We start from the raw sequence: 16,989 nt of genomic DNA, 5'->3' as shown, positions 1-16,989 counted from the left end.
AACCAGTTCAATGATTGGGGATTATTAGAAGGCCATGATTGACAAAGGCCAGTGGAGGGAATTTGGCCAGGACACCAGTGATACACCCCTACTCTTTAAGAGAAGTGCGATGGGATTTTTAGTGACCACAGAGAGTCAGGACCTCGGTTTAATGTGTCATCCGAAAGACGGTGCTTGTTGACAGTATAGTATAGTAACTGGTGAGGAAAAAAGGGGGAGGGGCTCGTGCGGACTAGCAGAATTAAAAGCAATTGCTGGGATGCACTTAATTCAAAATTCATGCCACGGGCCATATTTAAATAAAAACTATAACATGATATAAAATATAATGAAATGTTTTCCAAAAATATTAAACAAAAGGAGCAGAAAGAGGACCAAATCACACCTGCTAAATAAAAACATCATACATTTATTTGTATTAGTTCTTTTAATCTCTTGTCTATACTTCTACAACCTTTACTAGTAAAAAAAAGAAAAAAAAAAAAGGTTGTGTAAGTTCAATTAAAAAAAGGCTTTCATAATAACACCCACAAACCTTCACTTAAAAAAAATAAAATAAAATAAAATCATTTTAAATACATAACAATTAAATAGCATTTAAATATGACCTGCAGAAGGCAGCAGAGGAGCTCAACACTTTACCAGCAAGTGTCCAAAATATGAGTTCAGCTGTTGTTACAGTAGCCATACACTTTGTCTATATAACAAAAAAGCATCCATGCATCTATGTGCAGAGTTTATTAATCGATATTACAAAAGTGAAAACAGTCTTTTTGCTGAATATCTTCTTGTGGCTGCAGCCAAATCACAGCCATTCTGATATTCAGTTCTAAAGCATCTAAAGCATTTGGACATAATAGTACTGATTACTGGATACTTCTAACACAGACACCTACAATGTTTATCTAAAACAAATTAATTTTAAAAATCTGTGGGAGGGAGTTAAGCTCTGACTTCCCCTCTTCTATGTGTGGTTGAGGTTTCTTTTAAAATGCTGTGGTGTTTCCACTCAGAGCAAGTGATGTTTGCTTGATCACAGCAAAGAAGGTGTGAATCTGTTACAGAATTTTCTCACTTCAGACTTTATTTAAATTTAGTCATCAGTTGTTCTTCCTTTTATTCTCTAATATATGTGTTTTTATTTCTCTCATAGACCTATTTATGTGGTATCAAGACAAACATATTAGTAATTTTAGGAGCTGAAGTGACTAATTTTTGAACTGTACTAACTGAAATGACCAGATACTGTTGATCTTACAGTCTTAAAGTTGCATATACTGTATGTACTGACTGAAAACTGTTGTATGTTTATCAAATATACCACCTTTGATGATTTAAGAGTGTATTAATGTGTGAATACTAAAGAACCACAAACAATTTAGTTATTTTTTACAAAATACCAGTCAAGATGAGAATTGGTCATTTAATACATATAAACACTGTTTTTAACATCACCTCACAACCTTTTTTAATAATAGTTAGTACTTCAAATTATGTAAAAATTAACCAGAATTGCAGCTATGCTGTGCTATAACATTTTTGTACTGTTATAAATAATATCTGACTTTTAACAGATTAATATAGTTAACATATATACATCCATAACATTACATATGTGACATACATTGTCCTTCATGTCTAATGTCTGTCTCTCATCATCTGTCTTCAGTTTGCTAATTTTTCAGCTATGTCAGTTACTTGAGGTAACAATGTGAAACCACTGCACTGTTTTGCATTGACCATCATTTGGGTTTTTTTCTTCTCTTCCACTTGACTAAAATTTGTTTGTGTTTTAAATTTAACAGAATTTAAAAGCAATTCAATTAAAGAAGTCCTTGACTTTGATTAGCTGAGTAACATTCCAATAGTGTTAAAGACCCCCTGTGGTGTAATATGCTTAAAGACAAACCATGTTTAAATTCATCAGTCATCATATTATCTCCTTACAACTGCTGTGTACCAAAAGGCAGTTTGAAGTGCCCCTCTTCCTATTTCACAAATACGCAACCAATCCGGCCAACTTGTGGGGCGGGACTTTCATATCTGGTCAACGGTTTCTATTTAAAATGAGTTTTTGCAGTGTTGAGTAATGTAGCCAATCAGTTACTTCAGGTTACTTCTGGTATGAAACAAGGTCCTAGTTTTAAAATGTTGTCATTTTTTAAGAAATTCAAACAATAAATACTGTTTTGGGCCTCTTTGTTGTGAAAAGATCACTATATTGCCTAATTAGATCAACGACACATTAACTGATTGTCTTTTCTTCTGTACTTAACCCTTAAATGCATGAATGCTTCACCAATCACTATTACATTTGGGTCTTTAGCAACACGGGCCTATATATCCAGCACGGATGGATCTCTACCTGCTGCAATAACAAAAAACTCTCTTGATATTTTAAGAATAATTACAGAAGAATAAAATAAAGCATATTTTGTTACCTTTTGAAACTTAGAAGAGTTCAGTTTGAGCAGATTATTTTACCATTGCTGTCGTCCTTAGAGCCTACTTCCACAGTACATTCAGCATCTGGTTCATATTTGCGATCTCAAACATATTCGCAAAACTACTATTTTCATTGACTTCAGAATCAATAGTTTGATCACTGGCAGCTTATTCATCACATCCACCATCAAAGGACAGTTTCATTTATATTTTCTGTCATACAGTAATTTGTAACGTAGTGAGAGAGATGTGAAGCGGGTGGATCCAAATGTGGATCAATTTTATTATAACGAGACAGAGACATAGTAAAAACAGGCAGGGTCAAACACTGGCAAACAGGTATATAAGAGCAAGATACAAGAGTAAACCGTAAGCCAGGCGAGGGTCAATCAGGGGCGAACGTTATCCAAGGCCCGAGGCAAACGGGTAATCCAAATAGGCAGGATAAAGTTCATAGGAGGGGTGAACAGAGTCTGAACGACAAGGCAAAGGGTAATATCCGCAACGAGCGAAAGGTCCAGGGCAAGCTGAAGGGAGAAAAGACGATATACCAGGCTAGAAAACAAGAGTCGGAAAAACTAACAAGAAACACGACTGAACAAGACTAGGAATTAACAAGGAGGCCCCAAACATACGGAGGCTCCTTGTATGCTCATGATTGTCTGCACCTGTGAACGCATAGTCAATGCAATGGATGATGGGGAACGTAGTCCAGGGTGTGGTGCAACAGTCTATGTAATGTGAAATGGCAAGGCGACCTCTGGTGGCGAGCAGACTGGCGTACAGGACCAGATTCATGACATCCCCCCCCCCCCCAAAGAGAAGCTTCCAGATGCTCCAAACGACCAACAATCCAGGGGAGCGGTGGGGCGGGGGCAAGACAGGGCGAGGGTTGGAGGGCCAGGTCCATGTGGAGGACCTGGGGACTGAGGCAGGGTACCACAGCAGAGCCGGCAGAACAGGTGAGGCTGAGGGCCACCAGGCTGAGCAGATGGAGCAGGAGTCCACTAGGGTGGAGCAGACGGAGCAGGAGCCCACCAGGGCAGAGCAGACGGAGCAGGAGCCCACCAGGGCAGAGCAGATGGAGCAGAAGACCACCAGGGCAGAGCAGGAGCCCAGCAGGGTGGAGCAGATGCTCTCCAGGGCTGAGCAGACACCCACGGCATGGACTGGTACCTAGGGAAAATGGGGACAGAAGAGGCAGAGAGAGCAACAAAGAGAGAGGCAGGAAATGCAGGGAAGGCAGTAGGCTTAATAGCAGTCTCAGTGGGGTCTGAAGAGGCAGACAATTTGTAGTCGATGTCCTTAGCTGAGACAGACGGGGCAGAGAGTTCTATGACGGCCTCAATAGCTGTGACAGGATGGGCAGAGAGTTCATTCATGGCCTCCATTGCCGGAACAGGACAGACAGAGAGTTTGTTGATGGCCTTCATGGCCATGACAGGATAGGCAGAGGTCCTTGGCTGTGGCAAGCAGGGCCGAAAGTTCATAAACTGCCTCCGTGGCCGTTCAGAACCAGGCGGGAGTTTGCAGATGGCCTCCTGAGTCGTGACGGGACAGGTTGAGAGTTCATAAGGAAATGCCGCCCCTTTAGGAGGTTCTGCAGCTGGAGCTGCCACCTCCGGGGGCACTGGTGCAGACTCATGGTCAGGTGAGGCCTCTGGAGCAGACTTGAGGTCAAACAAGACTTCTGGAGCAGACTTGTGGACAGACGAGGCCTCTGGAGCAGACTCGTGGACAGACGAGGTTTTTTTGCGCAGAAAAATATATAAAAAATAAATCCGAAAACAGACATTCTTTTCAATTTTGTTATTTTTTTATCTTGTTATATTGTTAATAATGAATAGATTGAGGAATACTAAGAAAGCTGATGTCTAATTTTAAAAAATGGAGGTGGGAGAGGGTAGTGAATGACGTCCCGGGTCGCTAAAGACCCAAGGTATGCATTTAAGGGTTAAAGAAAAAAAAAGAAAAAAAAAAAAAGAAAAACACATGAATGAATATCAGAACGTATTTTATTTCAACCGCTGAAAGACATCAATACACACAAGTTTCAAGTTTCAAGTTTAAGTCCACCGAAGTCAATCTACTGTCTGATTTGCTTGTCGGACAGAATGGTGAATTTGGTGTTATGACTGGTCAGATTGCCTGTCAGTCAAGCTGTTTGCGAAGGGTCAATTACCATAATTCCAAGATCAGAAGCAGCCCATATTCTTGGAATCAGAGGTAGCACCAAAGTACACCTAAATGAATCTGGCGGCTGTCGGGAGGTACTTGAACATGGTCCAGGTCATAGCTCTCAGAACATTCCAAGCTTACAAGCTGCAAATTCTGGAGCACGTGAAGGCTTTGGCATTGATAGTGTTGCCATAAAAACACATAATTCAGAGTAGAATGTCACGTGTCTTCATCTTGGAATTAGGTAATTACGACATAGCATGAAGGTTACTGTATATTCAAGCTTATAAATCCTCTCTTTAGGACAAACAAGGTGTAGACGCAATGTAAATCAGAGATTACTTAACTGTGCAGTGTAGATATTCGTTGATTAAAATGAAATGAGATTGCAATGAACTAATATGAGTGCAAGCTTTTCACTGATTATAAATGGAGCATGCTTTCTAGGCTATATATAATCCATTCAGAATTTAAACTCACTTACGGATTCATTCTTAAAACAGCAATGAATGACATAGCAATAAGCATTTGTCCAAATGCCGTGTGTATAGCGTTTGCTAGAGTTTACTTCCGCTAACTGTGTGAAAGTGGAGCAGATCCGAACTGGCATGATTAAATGAAGGTAGGGGCTGATTTGCATTTTCATACATCTACATATACTGAATGAGGTAAGGGTGTAAAGTTAAATTCAAGCCATTTTAAGGCATGAAGACTTTATTTTCATGGGAAACATTTTGGGGAACATATACATATTTCATTTTAATTTTCAAAGCTTAGATTTAAGGGAGGTTTCAGTGTTCAACTGTCTTTTACTAGTCTCACATTACCAGATCTTGATACTGGCCCTGTCCCAAATAGCACCCAAGCCTTTGCAGCAGAGTCTACACTTTTGTGATGTTATGCTGCTTTGACTATCGGGTAGATGTATGCTGCAGGGCTTGCCTCAGTGTGGGCTCATGAAACAGTACATTGAGGGCACACACAGCAGCCGCAAAAGGGGGGCTTAGGAGCACACTACTGAAAGCTAAACTGACAAATGGGACAGTTTTGTGGACCTAATTGACATGCAGTAGCCATTGTAAGTCCACAAGGCTTGTGCCACTGTTGGCAGTGTAATGAGGACTCGTAAGAAGCGTGTAAGATCCAATTGCGAGGTTTTATTAACAGATCGTAGTCAAGACAGGCAGGGTCGATAACCAAACAAACAGTAATATCCAGGGCAAGGCGAGAGCGTAAATCCAATAGGTAACCAACCAACCAACAGGTAGAGTCCAAAACCAGAGAGAGCAGTCCGAACAGTAACAAATAAACATGGAAATGAAACCAGACAGAACTATGGCAAAACTGTGGCAAAAACAAAGACAAAACTATGATCATGAAACAAAACCGTGAAAAGACAAAAACAGGGCAAAGGAAACAGGGAAAAATGCTTGGTAGAGTCCGCATGAGCAAAACAATTCTTCACAACTTCCTGTTTGAAAATGGCCTCCTTATATTGCCACCAAACAGGAAGTTACCAATAAAGCAGCAGAGGGAGCAACAACAGTCAGTCAGTGGGTGAGGGCTCCTTCTGCTGGTGTCCCCCCCCCAGGAGCGACCCCTGGCGCTCAAACAACAGTCCAGGAGGGTGGGGAAACAGAAACAGGGGGTGGGATGGGGGGCCAGGTCCGTGCAGAGGAGGTGGGCCTGGGTCGTGGAGCAGGGACAGACAGTGAAGCACTGGAGGACCTGGGCCATGGAACAGTGGCAGACAGTGAAGCACTGGGGGACCTGGGCCATGGAGCAGTGGCAGACAGTGAAGCACTGGAGGACCTGGACCGTGGAACTGTGGCAGACAATGTAACCTTGGAGGACCTGGGCCGTGGAGCAATGGCAGAGTAGGAAGCCATGGTGGGGCAGGCAGAGCAGGTAGAGCAGGGAGCCATGGCGAGGCAGGCAGAGCAGGCAGGACAGGAAGCCATGGCGAGGCAGGCAGAGCAGGCAGAACAGGAAGCCATGGCGAGGCAGGCAGAGCAGGTAGAGCAGACAGGAGCAGAGATATCCACAGTGGAATCAGTGACAGCCATAGCAGAGTGGTGTGTTCACGGACGATTTCCTTGGCTGTGACATGACAGGCAGAGAGTTCATGGGAGGACGCCGCCTCCATTGGAGGATCCACAGCATATGCTGACACCTCTGGAGGCATGGGCGCAGATTCTTGGGCAGACGTGGCAGTGAGTTCAGAAATGGACGCCACCTCCTTAGGAGGATCTACAGTGTGAGCTGACACCTCAGGAGGTATAGGCGCGAACTCGTGGACAGATGAAGCCTCAGGAGCAGACTCGCAGTCAGGCGAGGCCTCTGGAGCAGACTCGTGGACAGACGAGGCCTCTGGAGCAGACTCGTGGACAGAGGAAGCCTCAGGAGCAGACTCGCAGTCAGACGAGGCCTCTGGAGCAGATTCGTGGACAGACAAGGCCTCTGGAGCAGACTTGTGGGCAGACGAGGCTTCTGGAGCAGACTCTGGGCGGACGAGACCTCTGGAGCACAGTGTGCAGCCCACACACTGAAAATGGCAACAGCCATTACCGGCAGCACTGTAGATAGTGGGATGTCTGTTGGCCTTGAGGGTGTGGATGCTGTGGACTTATGGCTTGGGAGTGTGGATATATGAAGAGGCTCTAGGGGATCAGCTGAGATGTGATGTGATTTTGGAAAGTCAGAGGGGACCTGGTTAGGTTCTGGCAGGACAGCAGTTTCTTGACTTGACTCAGGGAGGCCTGCCGTGACTTGACTCAGGGAGATCAGCTGTGGCTTGACTTGGTTCATGAAGGTCAGTGGTGGCTTGACTTGGCTCGGGAATAACAGCAGCAACTTGATTCGGCTCATTAAGATCTGCTGTAACTTGGCTTGGCTCATGAAGTTCAGTAGTGACTTTACTTGACTCAGGAATCATGGCTGTGACTTTGCTTGACTTGAGGGCTACAGCTCTAGCTTTATTTGACACAGGAGCAATAGCTGTAACTTGATTGGACTTCAGAAGAGCAGCTCTGACCGGACTTGACACAGGAAACAGTTTTATCTTGATTTGACACTGGAACAACAGCTGCAGCTTGACTTGACTCTGGAACAACAGCCGCGACCTGAATGGACTCGGAAACTTGACTCAGGTAACGCAGCTGTAACTTGACTTGGAAACTTGACTTGACTCGGGAAACACAGCTGCAACTTGACTCAGAAACAGCATGGCTTGACTGAGGAACAACATCTGTAATGTGACTTGACTCAGGAACAACATGGCTTGACTCAAAGACAACAGCTGTAACGTGACTTGACTCATGGGGAACAGCTGTGAATTGGCTTGACTCGTGGGAAACAGCTGTGACTTGGCTTGACTCATGGAGAACAACAGCTGTATCTTGGCTTGACTCATGGAGAACAACAGCTGTATCTTGGCTTGACTCATGGAGAACAGCAGCTGTGTCTTGGCTTGACTCATGGAGAACAGCAGCTGTGTCTTGGCTTGACACGTGGGGAACAGCTGTATCTTGGTTTGACTCATGGAGAACAACAGCTGTATCTTGGCTTGGCTCATGGAGAACAGCTGTATCTTGACTTGGCACAGAAAGTGTAGCCCTGACTTGACACTGGAGGATCAGGCATCACTTGATTTGTTTTGGGTGCAGCAGACATGGCGAGATGAGATTTGGGTGAGATGATTTTGATTTGATGAAGCTCAGGCGTGGCAGCCATCTTGGCCGGGGACTCAGACGGGGGCAGCCATCTTGTGAACAGGCTTGGGGATGGTGGCCATCTTGTGGACTGGCTCTGGGATGGTGGCCATCTTGTGGACTGGCTCAGGGATGGCGGCCATGACGGGTGCAGACTCTGGACGGGCGGCCATGACAGGTGCAGGCCCTGGACGGGTGGCCATGACAGGTGCAGGCCCTGGACGGGCGGCCATGACAGGTGCAGGCCCTGGACGGGCGGCCATGACAGGTGCAGGCCCTGGATGGGCGGCCATGACAGGTTGGCGTGAGCAGGCCCTGGAGCGGCAGGCATGGCGTGAGCAGGTTTTGGCTTGGCAGACGTGACGTGAACAGGCTGTGGCTTGGCATGATAGGCCTCTGACGTGACTTGAATAATTCCAGACATGATTGAAAAATTCACAGGTTTGGCTGATACTGGGGAATAGCAGTTCCTCATCAGCTACCCCCACAGTAAATGGCGATCCAGCCAACCAGAGGGCAAAGTCAATGTACTGTTCTAACGACCAGTGAATTTTCCCTCCAGGTAGGCCAGAACGAATCGGATTGTTTAATCAGTTACGAAAAATGTCCTTGAGTGCCACATCATTGAAATCCACCTTATGACACAGTTCGCAAAAGACCACAACATAATCTTCTATAGACAGGTTACCTTGGCGGAGACTGATGAGGCATGATGCTGGACCCATGGTTTGATCTGTGTCTGAGAAAGCAGCTGGATCTTTGGTAGGCGAAGTATTCTGTAATGAGGACTCGTAAGAAGCGTGTAAGATCCAATTGCAAGCTTTTATTAACAGATCGAAGTCAAGACAGGCAGGGTCGATAACCAAACAAACAGTAATATCCAGGGCAAGGTGAGAGCGTAAATCCAATAAACAGGTAGAGTCCAAAACCAAAGAGAGCAGTCCGAAAAGTAACAAATAAACAAGGAAATGAAACCAGACAGAACTATGGCAAAACTGTGGCAAAAACAAAGACAAAACTATGATCATGAAACAAAACCGTGAAAAGACAAAAACAGGGAAAACCGCTTGGTAGAGTCCACATGAGCAAAACAATACTTCGCAACTTCCTGTTTGAAAATGGCCTCCTTATATTGCCACCAAACAGGAAGTTACCAATGAAGCAGCACCAGGCTGGAGCACAAAAAAAAACAGTCAGTCAGTGACACACATCTCCTGTTTAGATATACAGACAAAGAGCATAATGTCATGAAGTACAGGAGTGTTCTGCTGTTTCCATTTGAGGTTAAGAAAACTATGAGAACTGAGATACATACAAGTATAAAGGTTTTAGAAAACCTCTACTGGAGGCAAAGGTGACAGACGCTGTTTATCATTGGCTGTTAATTGGCCAACCAGCGAAACGTGTCTGGTTTCAGTTTAGCACTTCACATAAGTTTACCGACATTTTGCAGCTTGAAATATTTTAGATATATAAACACAAAATCTATCTATCTATCTATCTATCTATCTATCTATCTATCTATCTATCTATCTATCTATCTATCTATCTATTATCAGTAGTGTTTTTAAAATGTGTTGAAATTTCATAGACTAATTGTTATTTTTACTACAGCAAAATGTACTGTTACTCAAGGAAGTATTATATAATTTATACAATGACTGGTAATTGTTACATCTCTGGTATAACGTAACAGAAAATAACAAAGATCTTACAAGTTAATTTCTAAATTTTTAAAAATTTAATTATTATTTTGTTTTTTACAACACCACTGACACCACTGAACAAAAAGAAAAGAAAAGAAAACCTACCCGTTTCCTCATAAAAATGAATAAATAAATAAAATAAATAAATAAAAATAAATAATAATTATTATATATATATGTGTTTTTTCTAGGTTATATATAACAAAATGTTGTTTTCATGAGCAAGTATCATTAATAGCATACATTTGTTTTGTTTTTTGTTTTTTTACATTTGTTTTATATATTTTTACATCCAGAAAATAGTAATGCCATTAATTTGTTTTCACATTTTATTTCTGATTCCTGAATATACATGGAGACTTTCTTAATACAAAACACATTTTAAACACCTGAACAGACACCGCAGACAGACTCTTTACACGTTCATGTTAAAACACAAAGAAAAAAAAAACCTTAAGTGAAAGTAGGTTGACAAGCCACGGAATTTCAGTTTGTTGACTAACAATAACAGATTTTATGAACAGACTTTTTAACCCATACTGTTTACTTTTTTATACATACTGATTGATACAGACATGAATTAAAGCATCTTGACAAAACAAAGATTTTTCTATCCTACAAATATAAAGGCAGCTATATATCTGTATGTATGTACAATATTGTATATTGTATAATATTTTTTGAAATATACATACAAGATTTTCATTTTTATTAATGAAAAATCGAAATATTTTGAATGCAAGGAAAATATTACTTTCGGACATATTTATTTTCTGACATATTGAGTATATGAGTTGAGTATATATTTGAGTATATAATATTTCTGACATATTGTCAGAAAAAAAGCTGTTCCTTTTTCTAAAGAGAAATACAAAACAATACAATAATAAAAACAAATCACAATTATATTATCAAATTAAGTACATTTTTTTTTTTTTGTTTGTTTAAGCTCTTCAGAGTTGCTAGTTAAATCTCTCTGTGCGAGTTTCCAAACGTACTGTCTTTAGAAGTCCCATGGTTGCATAAACTTCAATAAACAAGTAAAAAATCAGTCATACTCATGCGTTCTTGACTTCGGGAGGTTTAGAGCAGCATAGGTGCTGTTGACTTGGCTAGACCGAATTTTTTTTCGCAGTTTGGAAAATTCCACCTCCGCGTACTGAAAGAGCAATGAAGAAAACAGTATGAACATTTCAGCCTGAGCTGTTCCTGAACCAAAATAAATGTTATTCAATGTTAATACTGGAATAACAGGTCAGACAGAATCCTCAATAAAAAAAATTTTGTTATGCTGTTGGTTTCACATAATTTACCTGTAACTGGTCTGGTTCCTGATGCGGTTCTATAACTTGCATCTGAAGTTGCCGTGGACTTTCTGGAGATCTTCTATTTCTAAGAGCAAATGCTTTTAATAGTCCTAAAAATGGAATAATGATTCAATCAGATTAAATATTTACTAAAAGTCATACTTTTTTTGTAACTATACAGTTAAGTTACATTAATGGCAAAAAAAGAAAAAAAAAAAAGTCAAAGTGTCAAAAGTCAGAACAACAACTTACCGATCAGCACAAGGAACAAAACCACAAACAGCAGACCAAATATTATGCTAACAATCTGCCATTGTGTCTTATTTTGATCAATAAACTCCACAACTGTATGATTTTGACACTCAGTTAGTTGAGTTGATACTGTAATGAAAATGTACAAAGTTACAGTAAAAACAGTCAGTCTCCACTGAAGCATAATCACTGCAGTTTCAAACATCAGAACCTAATATCTATCGTAAACTCATCTCTGTGTGAGATTTTAAGATTTTATAAATGTTTAAAAAAAATTAAGAAGTGAATGATAAATTAAATAATAGGAGAAATAATGATGGATCATCAATATGGTTAAGCAAATGTACTTACCTAGTCTAGTGCTGTGGCTGAATTTTGGTTGTTTTGCTGTGTTCATACAGTAATAAACTCCTAATTCATCAACAGTGGCATTATTTATAACCAGACGGTGTTTAAATTGCAGTAAATATTTGTTTCTGAATGTGTTATTGAAGTAAAAAGGTGATGGTGTAGCTGACATTGATCGTAGAATTACTGTTGGAGGATCGGGTGTTTTCTGTAAAATCCAATAAACATCATTTTCATCCAGATCACAGTTTATGCTCACATTTTGCCCCAACTCAATTAGCTGATTTGCAACTGCAGCTTGACAACAGACAAAAAAATCTGTGAGATAAAAAATAAACATGCATCATAAATAACACCCAAAGGTTTTATGAAGCGTATGTAAGAATATTCATTCATTCATGTTATAAACTCACAGAGCTGAAGCCGAATGATCTTCATGTTGACTTGATTAAAACAGTCAAATATAATGTGTCCACCCACTCAGCAGTGAAGATGAAGTCTACTGCAGAGCTCTAAAAAAAAAAATCCCACATAAAGCAGAGGAAGTCGGGTTTGCTCAGAGCACACTGTACATATTTTTTTCAGTGCTTGTTGCCCCACCATCATTATCACTTCATTATTAAACGTAATGTTTATTTTATGTTTTTATAACCACAATTTTTAAGAGACCCTTCATAAAACCTAACCAATAAACTAATTAAACTAAACAATGAACCCCCATGGCCACAAAAAAAAAAAAAAAAACAAGGTCGTAGGTTTGCTTTTGACATTGGTGGGGACATAAACCCTATTTCAGATGCATCCAAAATCACACACACACACACACACACACAAAAAACAAACAAAAAAACACACACATATATATATATATATATATATATATATATAAAACATATATTTAAAGGATCACAATTATTTCTAGGGACTGTTTGGCAGTCACTAATTATTGGTAGGGACATGTCTCTAGCGTCCCTTGCCCCCTAATTCTACGTCCATTCTACGTGTGTATGTCATTGGTGCTGAGCAATCCACTATTGAAAGAAGCTAAATCCAAATTAATTAATACACTTAGAGATCATTACTTAAGCTGTAGAAAAGCAAAACAAAACCAAAACATTACAACAGCCTTAGGCAGCATTTTACAGGAATATGCCACAAGGAAAATCCTTGGCAACATCACACTCAAGCAGATATCAAGACTGCACAAGAACAACAGGCAGTGCGTGACATTTAAGTACGGCTGGTCATTAGGATTGATTTAATACAGGTATGAGTACTACAAGCCTCTAACAAAGGAAGAGTGATCTGGGACTGAAATTACACCATCTAGTGGTGAACCCAGGGAGTCTCAGGGCAAAATATTACAGCAGAGCTGAGGAACTGGAAGCCTGAAGCATAGCTGACAGTGTTGAAGACCAAGGTGGAGCTGGTGGGATGGAGGACCCAGGTGGAACCAGAAGAAAATGTACCTGGTTAATTAGGTAGACTGAGGAACATGCTGATGTGATACTTGAGGGAGTGATTGTCCTGGATGAAGAGCATGAGCTTAACAGCTGCAAGATCTATTTTTTGTGGGACATTCTTTAACACTGTGATGGAAATGAAGGAGACGTAGTGGATGTGGATCTTTATTGCAACATTTTTATTCAAAACAGGAAAATAATCAGAGGCACAGCCAAAGGTCCGGAAATCCACAGTGAAGCCAGGGGATTAACAAACCACAGTTGAGCCACAATGACATAGAACGCAAATCCTGAACTGGCTGGCCTGATGACTGTGGTCATGCCGGAGGAGCAAGAGAGTTGAGAAAGAATTATGCTTTGGGAACTGCACAAAGCCAAACAATCATTCATGCTAAATGGGATCATCATAGGAGGGTGGCCTAAATCAGGGGTGTCCAAACTCTGTCCTGGAGGGCCACTGTCCTGCATAGTTCAGCTCCAACTTGCTTCAACACACTTGCCTGGAAGTTTCTAGTATGCCTAGTAAAACCTTAATTAGCTGGGTCAGGTGTGTTTATTTGGGTTTGGAGCTAAACTCTGCAGAACAGTGGTCCTTCAGGACTGTGTTTGGACACCCCTGGCCTAGGATCCTGGATAAAGAAAATGTATCTGGTTAGATGCCCTATCACAAAAAGCACAACAGCTTGGGGCAGTACCCAAAGGGACACCTTTGTACCTTCTTGTACCTTGAAACTAGTAATTTAAGGCCAGGACACACCAAGCCAACTTTAAAGCTTGTTTAATGTTGTCGCCTCGCATCGGCAGCGCCTGGACAAAAAGCTGCACTTGAACATACTGCACAGACTACAGCCCACTGCAAACTAATGCGTGTTCTGTGCTTGTATGAGAAGATATAGCAGTCTATATCAGCAGCTTTTAATTCACAAGTTTCCTATGCCCTATGAGGCCTTGCATCAAAAGTGGGTGTCACGATATCTGAAGGAGGACTCAAATGCATAATGAGTGTTAATGGTTTATTAACGGAATGACTGACAGAACAAGAGAGATGGTGAGGAGGGGAGTGGCGAACACAGTCCAAACAGTAGGTAACAACAGGCACAGGGGCAAGAAGATAATCCAAAAGAGTACTGGTCCAAGAAAACCCCCACAACCAAAATACCTTTGGTAACACTAAAACAATAACCTACCCTGAACTGAAGATCTACTGATGAGCAAATTCATTAACCATGGAAACAAATAAGGGCATACTTAGAAATTTAGGAAAACAGGGACTATACACAGGAACAATGGAACAAACAAACATCAAAATAAGAGTCATAAAGAAGAACTTCACTTCCAAAACAACAATTCACAAATAATTTACTCACCCCCTTGTCATCCAAGATGTTCATGTCTTTCTGTCTTTCTGTCTTCAGAAATTATGGTTTTTGAGGAAAACATTTCAGGATTTTTCTTCATATAAATGACTTCAATTGTGCCCCGATTTTGAACTTCCGAAATGTAGTTTAAATGCAGCTTCAAAGGGCTCTAAACCATCCCAGCCGAGGAAGAAGGGTCTTATCTAGCAAAGCGATCAGTCATTTTTTTCGAAAAATTAAAATGTGTATACATGCACAGGTTCTGGGATGTGCTACTACTGAATCATGTCGAAAGGTCATGCGGAACGTAGGCGGATCTACAGACCCAGTGTTTACAAAGCGAACGCGCAAAGACTAAGAAAGTGCAAGTAAGTCAAACGCTGTTTACAAACAGAAAGGTACAAAGTGTCGATTCTGAAGTTGTAGGAAAGAATAAGATGGAGTTTTTCGCTATACTCTGCACAGACAATAAACTTAGACGTGATTCGTAGTAGTGATGGGAAGTACGGATCATTTTACTGACTCGGACTTTTGAGTCTGGTTCAGCAAAATGAACAAATCTTTTTTTGAGTCATTTCGTTAATTTTAGCAAAATCAGCATCACGTGACAGCCCCATAAGATGAACGAACGACTCGAAAAACCCGAAGACTCGAAACAGGTGAACTAATTCCAGTACAGAACCTAATTGGATGTTGTGCATGCGCGACTGAACGAATCACTCCCCGAGACGACTCGTTCTTCGCAAGTCACTTTAAAGATTTGTTCAAAATGAACGAATCATTCAAGAACGACCCGTGGGCGCGCATCCGAGAGCCTGTGCTACGCGAGCTTTTGTGCTTAAAAAGTATCTACATTTTTAGAGCCCTTTGAAGCTGCATTTAAACTACATTTCGGAAGTTCAAAATCGGGGCACAATTAAAGTCCATTATATGACGAAAAATCCTGAAATGTTTTCCTCAAAAACCAGAATTTCTTTATGACTGAAGACAGAAAGACATGAACATCTTGGATGACAAGGGGGTGAGTACATTATTTGTAAATTGTTGTTTTGAACGGAGTGGACTTCTCCTTTAAGGCCTGTTCACACCATAATAAGGATAATGCAAAAGATATAATTCTAAAACTCGTTCTCTATATTAAAGAATAGCAGAATCCACACCAACAGCACAGCTATCACAATAAAGGCACAGATAAATGATATTGTTGGAATCACTTTCAGAATGATCTTTTTCAGCTAATGAACAATAAAACCATTGACTTTACATGTCGGCAGATCACTGTGCTTTTCAGACTACATAACTTCCCGTCTGTCAAGTCGCTGTGGTGTTCACACTACATGACACTATCTAAATGATCTGTAACAGGGGGTCACACAATACACGAGCTAACAACTCTGTCATCCAATGACATCCAATCTGGTTGCAACGGCAGTGTATGTTGGCACACTGCCCCTGAGGCTATCATTGCACCTGACAGGAGTCAGCAGACCAGTCCAGATATTTAGCATGCTAGATATTTGTTTGAAAGTATAGTTACTGTTATAGTTATCATTCTTGGTGTGAATGGGCCTTCAGAACATAAAATCGCCAAACTATTTGGAACCATTTGGTTTGGATGTGGTAGACACTTTTATCCAAAGCAGTTCACATTTCATTAAGGGGTGACACTGCAGGCAAAAAATAGTTTTTTGAGAAAAACATTTCAGGATTTTTCTTCATATAATGGACTGATATGGTGCCCCGAGCTTGAACTTCCAAAATGCAGTTTAAATGCGGCTTCAAACGAATGTGATTGTAAACGATCGTTTGAAGACGCATTTAAACTGTGTTTTGGAAGTTCAAACTTGGGGCACAATTGAAGTCCATTATATGGAGAAAAATCCTGAAAAAAGGATGACAATTATCTGTAAATTATCTGTAAATTGCTCTTCTGGAAGTGGACTTCTTCTTTAAGTTTTTTTTTTTTTTTTTTTTTTTTTTTTTTTACAGCACTTTATCTATTTATGTCAATAGATTTCAATTACAATACATTGTATTGCATTGATTTTTTTCTCCTACACTGAGCCATAAATCTCCACTTAGGACTTACACACACCAAACTTTACATATTTATTCCTGTCTATATCCTGAACGTTTTTATAGAGGGATTTGCTCATGTGTAATTTGCTTGATTTTATACAACGTATTATTCCCCAAAAAACAGTAAAAAAAAAAAAAAAATG

The sequence above is a fragment of the Labeo rohita genome, unplaced genomic scaffold (assembly GCF_022985175.1).
Source record: "Labeo rohita strain BAU-BD-2019 unplaced genomic scaffold, IGBB_LRoh.1.0 scaffold_71, whole genome shotgun sequence".
NCBI classification, from domain to species: Eukaryota; Metazoa; Chordata; class Actinopteri; order Cypriniformes; family Cyprinidae; genus Labeo; species Labeo rohita.
The sequence above is the reverse complement of the archived record's forward strand: the minus strand, read 5'-3'. Positions refer to the sequence as shown.